Source organism: Eubalaena glacialis, chromosome 20 (genome assembly GCF_028564815.1).
Source record: "Eubalaena glacialis isolate mEubGla1 chromosome 20, mEubGla1.1.hap2.+ XY, whole genome shotgun sequence".
NCBI classification, from domain to species: Eukaryota; Metazoa; Chordata; class Mammalia; order Artiodactyla; family Balaenidae; genus Eubalaena; species Eubalaena glacialis.
The window spans coordinates 10,537,598-10,552,839 of NC_083735.1; positions in this window are offsets into that span (position 1 = coordinate 10,537,598).

The window sequence follows — 15,242 nt, forward strand, 5'->3', positions numbered from 1 at the left end:
TTCATATTTTTTATTTTAAAAAATTAAAAAATTTTTTTTCTTAATAAATTTTTTCTAAATAATTTTTTTCTTATTTTTAGTATAAAAAATTAATAAATCTATTTTTAAAAATTAAAAAAAATTTTTTTTCTTAATAAATTTACTCTTAATAATTTTTTTTCTTATTTTTTATTATAATTGCTTTATTTTATTTTATTTTATCCTCTTTTTTTCTTTCTTTCCATTTTTTCTCCCTTTTATTCTGAGCCGTGTGGATGAAAGGCTCTTGGTGCTCCAGCCAGGCATCAGGGCTGTGCCTCTGAGGTGGGAGAGCCAACTTCAGGACACTGGTCCACAAGAGACCTCCCAGCTCCACGTAATACCAAACGGCGAAAATCTCTCACAGATCTCCATCTCAACATCAAGACCCAGCTTCACTCAACGACCAGCAAGCTACAGTGCTGGACACCCTATGCCAAACAACTAGCAAGAGAGGAACACAGCCCCATCCATTAACAGAGAGGCTGCCTAAAATCATAATAAGGCCACAGACACCCCAAAACACACCACCAGACGTGGACGAACCCACCAGAAAGACAACATCCAGCCTCATCCACCAGAACACAGGCACTAGTTCCCTCCACCAGGAAACCTACACAACCCACTGAACCAACCTTAGCCACTGGGGACAGATACCAAAAACAACGGGAACTACGAACCTGCAGCCTGTGAAAAGGAGACCCCAAACACAGTAAGATAAGCAAAATGAGAAGACAGAAAAACACACAGCAGATGAAGGAGCAGGGTCAAAACACACCAGACCTAACAAATGAAGAGGAAATAGGTAGTCTACCTGAAAAAGAATTCAGAATAATGATAGTAAGGATGATCCAAAGTCTTGGAAATAGAATAGACAAAATGCAAGAAACATTTAACAAGGACGTAGAAGAACTAAAGAGGAACCAAGAAACGATGACAAGCACAATAAATGAAATTAAAAATACTCTAGATGGGATCAATAGCAGAATAACTGAGGCAGAAGAACGGATAAGTGACCTGGAAGATAAAATGGTGGAAATAACTACTGCAGAGCAGAATAAAGAAAAAAGAATGAAAAGAACTGAGGACAGTCTCAGAGACCTCTGGGACAACATTAAACGCACCAACATTCGAATTATAGGGGTCCCAGAAGAAGAAGAGAAAAAGAAAGGGACTGAGAAAATATTTGAAGAGATTATAGTTGAAAACTTCCCTAATATGGGAAAGGAAATAGTTAATCAAGTCCTGGAAGCACAGAGAGTCCCATACAGGATAAATCCAAGGAGAAACACACCAAGACACATATTAATCAAACTATCAAAAATTAAATATAAAGAAAACATATTAAAAGCAGCAAGGGAAAAACAACAGATAACACACAAGGGCATCCCCATAAGGTTAACAGCTGATCTTTCAGCAGAAACGCTGCAAGCCAGAAGGGAGTGGCAGGATATACTTAAAGTGATGAAGGAGAAAAACCTACAACCAAGATTACTCTACCCAGCAAGGATCTCATTCAGATTTGATGGAGAAATTAAAACCTTTACAGACAAGCAAAAGCTGAGAGAGTTCAGCACCACCAAACCAGCTTTACAACAAATGCTAAAGGAACTTCTCTAGGCAAGAAACACAAGAGAAGGAAAACACCTACAATAACAAACCCAAAACATTTAAGAAAATGGGAATAGGAACATACATATCGATAATTACCTTAAATGTAAATGGATTAAATGCTCCCACCAAAAGACACAGACTGGCTGAATGGATACAAAAACAAGACCCATATATATGCTGTCTACAAGAGACCCACTTCAGACCTAGAGACACATACAGACTGAAAGTGAGGGGATGGAAAAAGATATTCCATGCAAATGGAAATCAAAAGAAAGCTGGAGTAGCAATTCTCATATCAGACAAAATAGACTTTAAAATAAAGACAATTACAAGAGACAAAGACGGACACTATATAATGATCAAGGGATCGATCCAAGAGGAAGGTATAACAATTGTAAATATTTATGCACCCAACATAGGAGCACCTCAATACATAAGGCAAATACTAACAGCCATAAAAGGGGAAATCGACAGTAACACAATCATAGTAGGGGACTTTAACACCCCACTTTCACCAATGGACAGATCATCCAAAATGAAAATAAATAAGGAAACACAAGCTTTAAATGATACATTAAACAAGATGGACTTAATTGATATTTATAGGACATTCCACCCAAAAACAACAGAATACACATTTTTCTCAAGTGCTCATGGAACATTCTCCAGGATAGATCATATCTTGGGTCACAAATCAAGCCTTGGTAAATTTAAAAAAATTGAAATCGTATCAAGTATCTTTTCTGACCACAACGCTATGAGACTAGATATCAATTACAGGAAAAGATCTGTAAAAAATACAAACACATGGAGGCTACACAATACACTACTTAATAACGAAGTGATCACTGAAGAAATCAAAGGGGAAATCAAAAAATACCTAGAAACAAATGACAATGGAGACACGACGATCCAAAACCTATGGGATGCAGCAAAAGCAGTTCTAAGAGGGAAGTTTATAGCAATACAAGCCTACATCAAGAAACAGGAAACATCTCGAATAAACAACCTAACCTTGCACCTAAAGCAATTAGAGAAAGAAGAACAAAAAAACCCCAAAGCTAGCAGAAGGAAAGAAATCATAAAGATCAGATCAGAAATAAATGAAAAAGAAATGAAGGAAACAATAGCAAAAATCAATGAAACTAAAAGCTGGTTCTTTGAGAAGATAAACAAAATTGATAAACCATTAGCCAGACTCATCAAGAGAAAAAAGGAGAAGACTCAAATTAATAGAATTAGAAATGAAAAAGGAGAAGTAACCACTGACACTGCAGAAATACAAACGATCATAAGAGATTACTACAAGCAACTCTATGCTAATAAAATGGACAACCTGGAAGAAATGGACAGATTCTTAGAAATGCACAACCTGCCGAGACTGAACCAGGAAGAAATAGAAAATATGAACAGACCAATCACAAGCACTGAAATTGAAACTGTGATTAAAAATCTTCCAACACACAAAAGCCCAGGACCAGATGGCTTCACAGGCGAATTCTATCAAACATTTAGAGAAGAGCTAACACCTATCCTTCTCAAACTCTTCCAAAATATTGCAGAGGGAGGAACACTCCCCAACTCATTCTACGAGGCCACCATCACCCTGATACCAAAACCAGGCAAAGATGTCACAAAGAAAGAAAACTACAGGCCAATATCACTGATGAACATAGATGCAAAAATCCTCAACAAAATACTAGCAAACAGAATCCAACAGCACATTAAAAGGATCATACACCATGATCAAGTGGGGTTTATTCCAGGAATGCAAGGATTCTTCAATATACGCAAATCAATCAACGTGATACATCATATTAACAAATTGAAGGAGAAAAACCATATGATCATCTCAATAGATGCAGAGAAAGCTTTCGACAAAATTCAACACCCATTTATGATAAAAGTCCTGCAGAAAGTAGGCATAGAGGGAACTTTCCTCAACATAATAAAGGCCGTATATGACAAACCCACAGCCAACATTGTCCTCAATGGTGAAAAACTGAAACCATTTCCACTAAGATCAGGAACAAGACAAGGTTGCCCACTCTCACCACTATTATTCAACATAGTTTTGGAAGTGTTAGCCACAGCAATCAGAGACGAAAAAGAAATAAAAGGAATCCAAATCGGAAAAGAAGAAGTAAAGCTGTCACTGTTTGCAGATGACATGATACTATACATAGAGAATCCAAAAGATGCTACCAGAAAACTACTAGAGCTAATCAATGAATTTGGTAAAGTAGCAGGATACAAAATTAATGCACAGAAATCTCTTGCATTCCTGTATACTAATGATGAAAAATCTGAAAGTGAAATTAAGAAAACACTCCCGTTTACCATTGCAACAAAAAGAATAAAATACCTAGGAATAAACCTACCTAAGGAGACAAAAGACCTGTATGCAGAAAATTATAGGACACTGATGAAAGAAATTAAAGATGATACAAATAGATGGAGAGATATACCATGTTCTTGGATTGGAAGAATAAACATTGTGAAAATGACTCTGCTACCCAAAGCAATCTACAGATTCAATGCAATCCCTATCAAACTACCACTGGCATTTTTCACAGAACTAGAACAAAAAATTTCACAATTTGTATGGAAACACAAAAGACCCCGAATAGCCAAAGCAATCTTGAGAACGAAAAATGGAGCTGGAGGAATCAGGCTCCCTGACTTCAGACTATATTACAAAGCTACAGTAATCAAGACAGTTTGGTACTGGCACAAAAACAGAAATATAGATCAATGGAACAGGATAGAAAGCCCAGAGATAAACCCACGCACATATGGTCACCTTATCTTTGATAAAGGAGGCAAGCATATACAGTGGAGAAAAGACAGCCTCTTCAATAAGTGGTGCTGGGAAAATTGGACAGGTACATGTAAAAGTATGAAATTAGAACACTCCCTAACACCATACACAAAAATAAACTCAAAATGGATTAAAGACCTAAGTGTAAGGCCAGACACTATCAAACTCTTAGAGGAAAACATAGGCAGAACACTGTATGACATAAGTCACAGCAAGATCCTTTTTGACCCAGGTCCTAGAGAAATGGAAATAAAAACACAAATAAACAAATGGGACCTAATGAAACTTAAAAGCTTTTGCACAGCAAAGGAAACCATAAACAAGACCAAAAGACAACCCTCAGAATGGGAGAAAATATTTGCAAATGAAACAACGGACAAAGGATTAATCTCCAAGATTTACAAGCAGCTCATGCAGCTCAATAACAAAAAAACAAACAACCCAATCCAAAAATGGGCAGAAGACCTAAATAGACATTTCTCCAAAGAAGAGATACAGATTGCCAACAGACACATGAAAGAATGCTCAACATCATTAATCATTAGAGAAATGCAAATCAAAACTACAATGAGGTATCATCTCACACCGGTCAGAATGGCCATCATCAAAAAATCTAGAAACAATAAATGCTGGAGAGGGTGTGGAGAAAAGGGAACACTCTTGCACTGTTGGTGGGAATGTAAATTGATACAGCCACTATGGAGAACAGTATGGAGGTTCCTTAAAAAACTAAAAATAGAACTACCATATGACCCAGCAATCCCACTACTGGGCATATACCCTGAGAAAACCATAATTCAGAAAGAGTCATGTACCAAAATATTCATTGCAGCTCTGTTTACAATAGCCAGGACATGGAAGCAACCTAGGTGTCCATCATCGGATGAATGGATAAAGAAGATGTGGCACATATATACAATGGAATATTACTCAGCCGTAAAAAGAAATGAAATGGAGGTGTTTGTAATGAGGTGGATGGAGTTAGAGTCTGTCATACAGAGTGAAGTAAGTCAGAAAGAGAAAAAGAAATACAGTATGCTAACACATATATATGGAATCTAAGGGGGAAAAAAAAAAAAAAAAGAGGTCATGAAGAACCTAGTGGCAAGATGGGAATAAAGACACAGACCTACTAGAGAATGGACTTGAGGATATGGGGAGGGGGAGGGGTGAGATGTGACAGGGTGAGAGAGTGTCATGGACATATATACACTACCAAATGTAAAATAGATAACTAGTGGGAAGCAGCCGCATAGCACAGGGAGATCAGCTCGGTGCTTTGTGACCACCTAGAGGGGTGGGATAGGGAGGGTGGGAGGGAGGGAGATGCAAGAGGGAAGAGATATGGCAACATATGTATATGTGTAACTGATTCACTTTGTTGTAAAGCAGAAGCTAGCACACCATTGTAAAGCAATTATACTTCAATAAAGATGTTTAAAAAAAAAAAAAAAAAAAAAAACAAACCAAAATGAGATACCATTTCAAACTATAGGCACAACTTTAAAAGTTGGCCAATACCTAACACTGAGGAGGAGGTGGAGCAAATACAATTCTTATTCACTGCTAGAAAGCTGAAATTGGTACAGTCGCTTTGGAAAATGATTTGGTATTTCTTGGTAAATTTGAGCATATGTGTTATCTGCCACATAGCCATTCTACTTCAGAGTATCTTTCCTGCAGAAACTCTCTCAAATCCATGCCAGAAGACACGTCTAAGAATGCTTATAGGATCATTGTTCATAACGTCCCCCCATTGGAAACAACTGTAACTCTTGCAACAAAGAGTCAACTCTGGTCCAGCCACAGAATGGAAGCCCACAGGGAAAATGGATGTGCTGTGGGTCCAGGTGTCGCTGTGGATGTGCCTCCCAGCACTGAGACAAGTGAGCCACAGAAAAAAACCAGACAGGTGGAGTCCATTTACATAACATTCAAAAATAAACAAAACTAAGCAAAATAAATGGTAAGGAGAAATAACTGTAAATGGGTATAGTAGGACAATTAACACAAAATTCTCGATAAGGTGGTCTCTGGGGAAGGCAGAAGGAAAGCAGCTACAGTTGGGAAAGACTCCACCCCCAGTGTGTAATTCGCTAGCTATGCTTGTATACCTAAGTAATAGTATAGAGTATTTTGCAGATATTTATTTTTTTATCTTTCATGAATATTTAAAGTAAAACATACATTTTATTATTTTGTTCTGCATCGAATTTTCCATTTTGTGAAAGATATCACGTTAAGTATGGACATGCTCTCTGTATGTAATGCTAATTTTTTAGCAATTCCATGATGTAAGGCAATAAAGAAGCATGATGTCCAAGGCACAGCCCTAAATGAAGATGGCGTGACTCAGATGAAGGCCCACCAGTCAGCACTGCCCTCCTTTCCCTGTGTTGCTGTGCTGAATTACTTGTTTATTTTAATTGCCTTCTTCCTGATGATTGCACGTTGAAACATTCTTGCTGGGGTATTAACTTCTCAGATGCCTTGGGATTGTGTAGAGGGAAGACCGCAAAGCGAGTGTTTGTTTTGGTGGAAAGACAGTTGGCTGTGAAGTCCTGGGTTAAAATCCTTTCTTTGATTTTGGACAGATCACTTTGCCTTGCTAACTTTAAAATAACTCATAGTTAAAAGTGGGATAGTGAGTGATATCTACCCTGAATAGTTGGAGGAAGAAGAGGGATACAATTATCTCTTGTTTATCCTGTCCTCCAAAGGGAGAGAAAAAATGTCCAATCAGTTACTAGATCCATGTCCTCCCCCTTTGTCACTTAGTAGCCACTCAGTTACCAGACAGACTGTCACCCATGGGGCAGCACTTGTGCTCAAGTGACCCTAATTTTACTGAATAATGGCCCCAGAGCACAAGAAGAGTGATGCTGGCGATTCCAATACGCCAAAGAGAAGCCCTACAGCGCTCCCTTTAAGTGAAAAGGCGAAAGTTCTGGACTTCAAAAGGAAAGAAAAAAATTGTATTCTGAAGCTGCTAAGATCTACAGTGAGAACAAGTTGTCTATCTGTGAAATTACAAAGAAGGAAAAAGAAATTCATGCTAGTTTTGCTGTCACACCTCAAACTGCAAAAGTTACAGCCACAGTACGTGATAAGTGCTTAGTTAAGATGGAAAATGCATTAAATTTGTACAATAAGCTATTTTGAGAGAGAGGCAACATTCATGTAACTTTCATTACAATATATTGTTATAATTGTTCTATTTAACTATTATTGTTAATCTCTTAGTGTGCCTAACTTATACAGTAAGCTTTATCATAGATATGTGTGTGTAGAAAACAACACGGATATACTAGAGTTCAGTCTTATCTCTGGTTTCTGGCATCCACTGGGGGTCTTGGAATGTATCGCCCGTGGATAAGGGGAGGCGACTATAGCACCTTTTTTGCCTGTTGGTTTAGTGCACGAGAGGCAGGTGGTAATCTTAGCATAAAGTGCAATGGAAACCATCATTGTGCCTCCTTGTGCATGTATTTCTCCTTTGAAAACCAAGACTTCTAAATAAACAGAACTGAAAATTGTGGGTATCTGAAAGACAAAATATGAAAATAGAGTCTTAGGTTTCATAGTAGGAGAAGCCACTCTCGTTTTTGCTTCCTGATAATGACCTTCATATTTTGGCTGAGGGAGAAAGTGATGGTTTCTGGTTCAGAGTATATGCCAAAGCCCATAGAACTGTATATCAGCTTTCCCATGTGTTATTAGTCAGCTGGTCCCACAACTGAATCTTCACAACCTCGCCCTCTTTCTATAAAGCCAGCCGCTCCTGGGTTATAAATACTGGAAAAGATAAACGAATTCCATGGGTGTAAGATCATTTTCCAACTCCTCTGTCTCCAAAATGAGCTCCAGGGTGGGGAGTATTGTTTGTGTATACCATGACGGTGAAAAGGGCATTCTATAAGGGAGCAGCATTGCAAACACAAAATCGTAGCTATATCTAGAAAAGCTGTCTATTCCAGTGATGAAAAAGTGTTATGCCTCCTTCACAAAATGCGTCCAATGGGATCAGCCTGCCACCAGGTGGGTAGGTGATCTCCCCAAGCCATGATGCCATACCATTGGCCTCTGCTGTTGGCCACGTCTCTATTCCTGTTGACCGTGGCAGTGATCTGCTCAGTCTTGCTGGGGAGTCTGTGCTGTTGAACCAGTGTAGACTCCACTTCTCCACAGGTACGAGCAGTTTGCACCTGAACACCGTGAGCAAACACTGTTGTGGCTGGGGAAACAGAGAACTGACCACAGTGGAATGGGCAGGATGAGCCCCCTGATTACTTAATATCTCATTGAAGTTGGTGTCCTTCCTGAACATTTAAATGGCATACCCTGCCTACTTTAATACATCCCACATGCCTCTTGGCCATACTTTTTTCCACCAGTTCTCCAATTTTGTCTTCCTAAGTCATTGACTATTTGGCTAAACCATAATTCAAACAAGAGTCCTACCTCTGGGCATCTCTGTATCTGGAAAAAGGGGAAAACAAGATTGATTGATTGATTGATTGTTTAATGATAAGCATTTATTGCTTATATGTCTTTTATTTATTGTTTTTTAATTGGAGTATAGTTGCTTTCCAATGTTGTGTTAGTTTCTGCTGTACAGTGAAGTGAATCAATTATATGTATACACACATCCCTTCCCTCTTGGACCTCCCTCCCCCCCCCATCCCACCCATCTAGGTCATCACAGAGCACCGAGCTGAGCTCCCTGTGCTATACAGCAGGTTCCCACTAGCTATCTATTTTGCACACGGTAGTGTATATATGACAATCCTAATCTCCCAATTCGTCCCACCCTCCCTTCCCCACTGTGTCCACATATCCGTTCTCTATGTCTGCGTCTCTATTCCTGCCCTGCAAATAGTTTCATCTGTACCATTTTTCTAGATTCCACACACTTGCGTTAGTATATGATATTTGTTTTTCTCCTTTTGACTTATTTCACTCTGTATGACAGACTCTAGGTCTGTCCACCTCACTACAAGTGACCCAATTTTGTTCCTTTTTATGGCTAATATTCCATTGTATATATGCACCACATCTTCTTTATCCATTCGTCTGTCGATGGGCATTTAGGTTGCTTCCATGACCTGGCTATTGTAAATAGTGCTGCAATGAGCACTGGGGTGCATGTGTTTTTTTGAATTATGGTTTTCTCTGGGTGTATGCCCAGTAGTGGGATTGCTGGGTTGTATGGTAGTTCTATTTTTAGTTTTTTAAGGAACCTCCATACTGTTCTCCATAGTGGCTGTATCAATTTACATTCCCACTGACAGTGCAAGAGGGTTCCCTTTTCTCCACACCCTCTCCAGCATTTATTTTTTGTAGATTTTGTGATGATGGCCATTCTGACTAGTGTGAGGTGATACCTCATTGTAGTTTTGATTTGCATTTCTCTAAGAATTGGTGATGTTGAGCATCTTTTCTTGTGCCTCTTGGCCATCTGTATGTCTTCTTTGGAGAAATGTCTATTTAGGTCTTTCACCCATTTTTTTGATTGGGTTGTTTGTTTTTTTGATATTGAGCTGCATGAGCTGTTTGTATATTTTGGAGATTAATCCTTTGTCAGTTGCTTCATTTGCAAATATTTGCTCACATTCTGAGGGTTGTCTTTTTGTCTTGTTTATGGTTTCCTTTGCTGTGCAAAAGCTTTTAAGTTTAATTAGGTCCTATTTGTTTATTTTTGTTTTTATTTTCAAAATTTTGTGTAATAGGTAGATTTCTACTCACCACACCCCTTCTTCTTGTTAGTGGAATGCTAGTCTTACAGCATTCCGTTTCTTGCTGGTGGCTGCTACCAGGACAGTGTGAATAATCATCAGTAAAACAAGCCTGAATATTTCCCCTCACACACAATCAACTGTTCACAGCGAAGTACTCATAAATCATTGGTGCCCACTGAGAAAAAAACAGCAATGTAACAGAAATCAATGCCCTGAAACTCTGAGCCACCTGTTAATTCAACTTATTTAGGACTTCAAGAACTGCTCAAGCATAACGTGTATATATATATATATATGTGTGTGTATATATATATAATATCTCAGCTATCGGGGTATCTCTCAGCACAGTCAGGTTGACACATACAAGTAACCATCACACATGGAATGGAGAAATGGGCAGTGAACCAGAGCACAGATTGGCAGCTTGCTCCATGATTAATACTACCTGACTAATGATTGTTAGCCTGAGAATTGGGCATTTTATTTTTCGTGTCTTTTTTTAAATTTCGTGTTTATGGGGTTTCTTTAATCTCATCCTTGATAATTTTTTAAGTCCATTTAAAACCTTGGAAGATGGGCCTGTGTTCACCATTGAAATTGCCCATGCTACTTTTTAGTTTTAGCATTTATTTCTCATTCATTTTTGATGTGAGTTTTAGTCACAGCATTTCACAGTTTTTTAATGGCATTATTTTAACAATATGGGTCATATTGTCATACATTAGTGTTCCTTTCCTCCGTTTTGAAAATGCAGAGAAATAAACAGAAACTAGGCATTTACAAATTTTTCATTCTATTTATCCACCCATCCATTCAACAAACAGCTATCATATCATCCTGCAGATACTAAGATAAATAAAACATAATTACTGTACTCAGGCAGCCAAAATATCTACTACAGAGGGAAAAACAATGCTGACAACATCAGTAATATGAGTTCCTGACCCATATGTAGAAATACACAGGTGCTTGATTCTGCACAAATAGCAGCTGATTTTATTCCTTTGTGCCCACAAATTTTTGTGCTATGGAATAAAAATAGAAACCGATCTCTAGGGTCACTTCTAAATATTAACCTCCAAATTAACTGTGCCTCTTTGAATCCTGTGCCCCAGCCAAGCCCTTTTAATATCTCATTTACAAGATGTAAATACACCCAGATTCATGACAACATTGGGGTGTCTTACACTAGCCATCCTGGTGTTTGGCTGAACCTGTATGTTTTGACGCAATTCAACAACATTCAAGGGAGACTTGTGAGCCCCTATTATATTCCAACCACTGTAAGATTCCAAAGATAGTAAAGCGCTATCTACTCCGGACATTTCCATTTGTTTACGTGCAGCAGTGATAGCACTGCAGGATGGGAACTGTGGAGCCGAAAGAGCAGCGTGAGAGGTGCCGGGGTCAGGACACCTGAAACTCAGCCCCACCTGTGCTTTTCAAGTACGTGAAGAAATATGGCAGATGTTTTTTGAGGGGCCTGGCATAGAGCAAGTGCTCGATTAATGGTAGCTCACATTATATCATATTGTATCATGACCGCAATTAGAATTCTTACAGCAAATTCATGCATGACACAAAAGCACAGCACAGTGATGTACAGTATATTTGCAGTAAAATACAACCAGATGACATGAGCATTAGGCCTTTTGTTGCAGTCTACAGGTCCTTTGTTCGGTGTCTGGCGCTCACGCTGGAGACTTCCTGTTGGTCCAGACCCAAGCTCACTGGCCGCCTCCTCTGTCCCTCGCTCCTTCTAAGGAGCCCGCCCACTGAAATTTTTTATTTTTTGGTTGTTGATTTTTTTTAGTTCTAAACTTTTGCTTTGGTTCTTTTTTCATATCTGAGACGTTTTATTTTTTCATTTGTTTCCAGTTTGTTTGTGTCACCCACTGAAGCATTTTGAGGGCGGCTGCCTTAAAGTATCATATAATTCTAACACTGGTCACCTCACTCTTGACACATCTGACTCTTGATTGATTGTCCTATTCATTCAGTTTGAGACTTTCTCTTTCTTGTATGACATGTGACTTTCACTTGAAATCTGGACATATTTGTGTTGTTTTATGTGAGTTTGGATCCTCTTGAAACTTTCTGCTTCAGCTGGCTTTCTCCAACGCCATCTAGGTGGAGACTAGGAAGGCTCTGCCTCATGACTGACCAGTGGGGATAGAAGTCTGGCTTCCCCCTCAGCCTGCCTTTACACCAATGGTGTGTGCGTGGGGTCCTCCTTCCTGCAGGGAGCAGGGGCACTCTGGCTGGCAGGTGTGCCTCAGAACTGCACCCGTGTGCCCTACAGGGACCCACAAGGGTTTGGGGTGCCTCAAGAGGGTGGAAATTCAGGGGGTGACTTGGCTTTTTCTGCCCTGGGTGGTAGCAGGGCACCATTTTTCCTGTGGTGTTTGGCTGGAGTATAGAAGTTACGATCTAAAAGCTTTTTGTCCAGCTGGGCTTTCCCATTTCTAAGGCCAGAGAGAACAGCTTTTTGTTGGGGTTGCTTTTCTTCATTCCCATTGGAATTTCTCCGACTCCAATTCAGGATTAAATAAGGCAAAAGAAGGCCAAGGAAACTTACCACCATGTCATTCCTTGGGTCCTAAGGCCCCAGACCAGTGTGACTTTTCTTCTTTCTACCCTGCAAGAGTCTTCTGATATTTGCTTCTTATTTCAAATCCATGGTTGTACTTAGAGGGAGAAATAGGAAAAGGTGTTTCTACTAAACCCTCCTCCAAGTAGAAGCCAAGAGAGAGAAATTTAAAGCATGAAAAATTAAAATCAACTTAATGTAGTAGCATTGGTGTTTGCATCGCTATCCGACAGTTTTAAATTGCTGATCAAATTCACATAACTCAACCCAGAATTAATTAGCATGTGCCTAGGGAATGCAAACTAATGTAAATATTAGCTTTGATAAAAAGTAATTAGTAAAGCAGAGTTAGCAGCATAACAAAATGGATTTATTTCAAATTCAAATAGTGATGCTTTAAGGATTATCAACTCTTTGGGATTAGATGAATAATCAAAAACTGAAAATTCCCTCTAACATTCACAATTGTCGTTATTTTTCAAGACTCACCCTATTAGATATAGTTAAAGGGGAAAATTAAGATAAAGCTAGTGTCCTAAAAAGGTAACAAATTCTAATAAACACATAAAAATGTTTGATCTAGAGAGGGAGCCCAACTCTGAGGCTAGAGTGGGCCTGGGATGGTGGGCTGTGCAGAAGGGACCTGGTGGAGGGAAGTGTTTTCAGACCAGGGTGGAAACAGCTTCCCTCCCAGTCCTTTGCTGCAAACAAGCGGTGGGGTCTGCATAGCGTACTGTGTTGATATGCTATACCAGGAGAATTTCGGGACTCAGTAAGAAATCAAAGTGTTGATATACTATACCAGGAGAATTTCGGGACTCAGTAGGAAATCAAAGTCTCCCCTGTTAGCTGGCCTTCCAAGGAGGTGAGAAGGAAATGGAGCCAAACACAACCAACCGTTTTCTATTCCAGTAAAAAGAAAGTACAGGAAAGGGAATGAACACAATATTCACTGGAAAAGTAAAGAATCTGCCCAAATTATGAGTCATCCATATTCAAAAAATCATTTTAGTGTGAGGTAAAGTTTTATATGCCTTTATTTCATTATGATCTGGATTTTTTGGCAAATTATATAGTTCCAGTGTGGAAGCCATATTTTATAATTTGGGGTTATGTATAAACGTTGTAATTGTAGTTTCTTCCCCTGCTTTCACAAGACTCTCCTGGATACCAAATCTCGTGGTCCTGGATTTGTCTGATGCCCTTTTGACAGTCCAGAGTGCTTAAGCCAGGACTGCACGTGGTTGCCTTTACTTAACAGTTGTGTTCCAATGAAATAAAACTCGTGACTTGGCCATCCTCAAAACCGCAAATGAAATTAACATTTTTAATAGCTGCAGTTTACCTTTCAAATTCTGCCAAGAACATGAAAAGGAAAATTAGTGAAATTTTATTTTGATAGACAACATAGAAGGCATTTGGTAAAATCCTGTAACTAATTCATAGATTGCCAATGAAATGTCCCAGACAAACATATTTGTTCTCAAAATATGACAAAAATTGCCCACTTCCAGATGGATAGGCAGACTACCAGTCTGTACCCAGAGCTTGCTGCTGCTTTCCATTCAAGGCCATCAATCATTCTTTGCCTCTATGGAGCAGTTTAGAGCGTGTCTTAGAACTATTCAATTTTATAACTAGGAAGAAATTAAATAATTTTGTTCAAACCTGTTTTTTAAAGAGGATAAAGTCTGAGGACAGAGCCCGGAAACTTGCCCTTTCTGGGACAGCAGGTGGAAGAGCTGTAACTGTGACCTGGACTCTCCGAGTCCCAGAAGCTGTGACCTGTAATGAAGATGCAGCCCTGTCCTCATCCCCACCTGCCAGGGCCACAGCCACTAGGAGGTCCTGCATTTAAACCTGCCTTTTTCACTAGCTGACCGTGTAGCCTTGGTCCAGTCATGTAACTTTCCGAGGACTCCCATTCTTTCTCTGTTCCGAGAGAGAAATGGATGACATAATTTCTAATGTTCCCTCCAATGTGAAAATTTTATAATTCGATAAGTAATTCTACACTCTAATATTGTACTGTCTAAACTAAATAGCTAAATGCAAATAAATACAATAAATCCTCACATACGGTGAATACTCAGTCTTGTCTGTTACATATTTCAGCTTGTGTCCTGCTGAAAGTGTGGGGACCAAGTGTGTCCTGCCTGGTGTTAAAATAAACAGAAGAAGGTAACTTTCCTGGTGTATATAGTGTGGTTATTGAAGATTCCCATTTTAACAAGTTCAGAAGATTTTACCCTTGCTTTTCTACCCATCACTGCAGAGGTAAGACTTTACAAGCCACATTGTAAAAGCGGAAACATCTGCATTACACTCTGGAGAATGGCCATACAGGAAGCAGCGTTTGCCGGCCCATCCCTGGTCAGGGAACTAAGATCCCACATGCTGCCTGATGCGGCCAAAAATAAAATAAAACACTGCCGTTAAAAAAAAAAAAAAAAAAAGAACA